The sequence below is a fragment of the Silurus aristotelis genome, assembly GCF_946808225.1.
Source record: "Silurus aristotelis genome assembly, chromosome: 15".
NCBI lineage: Eukaryota > Metazoa > Chordata > Actinopteri > Siluriformes > Siluridae > Silurus > Silurus aristotelis.
Window position 1 is genome coordinate 19,801,183 of NC_139588.1, and position 2,474 is coordinate 19,803,656.

Genomic DNA, 2,474 nt, shown 5'->3' on the forward strand with positions numbered 1-2,474 from the left:
TCTCTCTCTCTCTCTCTTATCGCTCTATCTCTCTGTTAATGGTGCTGATGCTGATGCGCAGTGGAGGATCAGATCTAGGAGAGTTGAGCGCGCGCTGGGTTGGGTTTTCACCGCTTGATCTCTTCCCGGGTTGCCAGATTGGATGCAATGTTCGTTCAACAACTTCTGCATCTTTCCATCTCTCGAGAGCATGGACACTTAAATTAACACAAGCATCTATTTCCGTCCATGAGCATGTCGAGGGCATGCAAAATATTTTTCTCCATCCATTATTTTTTGTTTAGAGCTTTTAACAATGACCATTGTCCCAAAGCACTTAAGAGGTACGTGTGTGTGTGTGATTAAAAGGGAGAACAGTGGAGTGGTGCAGTTGCAGGGAGAGTGAAGGTGGAGGAGTTCAGGTACAGTCAACAGTGCAAAGTAATGAAGAGTGTGTTAGAGAAGTGAAGAAAAGAGTGCAGGCAGGGTGGAGTGGGTGGAGAAGAGTGATAGCAGGAGTGATTTGTGATAGAAGAGTATCTGTGAGAGTGAAAGGGAAAGTTTATAGGACTGTGGTGAGACCTGAGATGTTGTATGGCTTAGAGACAGTGGCATTGAGTAAAAGACAGGAGGTGGAGCTGGAGGTAGCAGAGCTGAAGATGTTGAGGTTTTCGTTGGGAGTGACGAGAATGGACAGGATTAGAAACGAGTTTATTAGAGGGACAGCGCATGTAGGATGTTTTGGAGACAAGGTGAGATTGAGATGGTTTGGACATGTGCAGAGGAGGGACATGGGGTATATCAGTAGGAGAATGCTGAGGATGGAGCCACCAGGAAGGAGGAAAAAAGGAAGACCAAGGAGGAGGTTTATGGATGTGTTGAAGAAAGACATGCAGGTAGTTGGGGTAAAAGAGGCAATGTCCTAATGGGAGAAGCCAAAAGAAGAAGAAGAAGAGGATAAAATATAAGTCAGTGCCTATAAATTTATTCCTAATAAGCAAGTCAGTAGTGACTGTGGCAAAGAAAAAATCTAGTAAAAAGCTTAAGAAGATTGTAGTTTATTATAATCAGGAGTCTGCACATTTTTGACAATACAGTATAGTGTACATTGCATCATCATTATTAATATCACCATTATGCCATGCAATTGTGCATTTCCATTAGAATATAATCCATCATATTTTAGAATCCAGCAGCAGTGTCATGGTTTCAATCCTGCCATGATATCCTTCAAATAAAAAGAGAAATCCAGTGAGGAATATTAAATATGTTTAAAATAAATCATTGATCGTGTCTTGATCGTGGCCTTTTTGCCAATTGCTGCACTATTATTGTTCCCTTTTCTCATTTTTTAAACACGGATATCAATGGCGCATTTTTTCCGTTTGTCTGCACGTCTCTCTTAAACGTACGAAACGTATTCATTCATTCACCTGCATGTCATACAATTATATTGTCCCCTTTCTTCAGCATGTCTGGGTCCTAAATCATTTCTGCATTGAGACTCCAGAGTCATTGTTTATTGTTCAACCGACATACGAGGAAGAGTAAATAAATTGTTGCACACGTGTGCGAGACGTTATTTCCCCTCAAATGTGTTTAAAAAAATCGCATTCAATTACGACAGGCAAATTCTCTAATTTGCATAATAATTACAGACTTCATTATCTGGGGGAAATTGGTTAATTTGTAAATTCTTCCCTTCCCCACAACATGGATGTAATATATGTGAAGGGGTGGGGGTTCAGACGTAACTGGAAAAGTGTAACAGTGCACTAAATACATCATTTAGAAGCAACATTTATGCAATTTGTTGAATTCAGAAATCTAGTTTGATTAAATAAAAAAATACTTACTCTAAGAGAGATACTGTGATGAATTCAACTTTCCCTTCACTTGAACTAGAAGACCCAAACCTTTTCCAGTATATCAATGCCCCTGTGCACAAAGCCATAATCTCCATGAGTATATGCTCTACATGGGTTGCAGTGGAAGATCTCCTGCTATAGAGTTCTGACTTCCTTTGGGATGAATGTGAATGCTGACTGCACCGCAGGTCTCCTCACCTCATGTTTATCAGTACCTGACTTAACTAACACCCTTGTGGCTGAATGAATCTTCACAAGCACACGCTAATCTAAAGAAAAAATCCTTCCAGAAGAGTGGAGGTTACTATAACAGCAACTGAGGGCTACATGTGGAATGGGATGTTTACAAGGCACATACCTATCTTATGGTAAGGTGTCCACAAACTTTTATCCATGTAGTCTTTTTGTATAAAAACTGGAGGTAGAATGGAAGATGTTGAGGTTTGCGTTGGGAGTGACGAGGATGGACAGGATTAGAAATGAGTTTATTAGAGGGAGATCGCATGTAGGACGTTTTGGAGACAAGGTGAGGGAGATTGAGATGGTTTGGACATGTGCAGAGGAGGGACATGGGGTATATCGGTAGGAGAATGCTGAGGATAGAGTCGTCAGGTAGGAGGAAAAGAG

The 2,474-nt window shown here is 40.9% G+C and overlaps 1 protein-coding gene across 3 annotated transcripts in view; it reads right to left on the bottom strand.

Moving 5' to 3' along the window:
* Nucleotides 1-194, bottom strand: part of nkain2 (sodium/potassium transporting ATPase interacting 2) — a gene marked incomplete at its 3' end in the record, with an annotated part of 231,393 nt that extends 231,199 nt beyond the window's left edge. For 2 of the 3 annotated variants that reach the window (XR_014536900.1, XM_083562557.1), the window contains exon 1: nt 1-116. This exon is cut by the window's left edge and continues 902 nt beyond it. The other variant, XM_083562556.1, reaches the window with a different exon arrangement.
* Nucleotides 195-2,474: the final 2,280 nt, after the last annotated feature.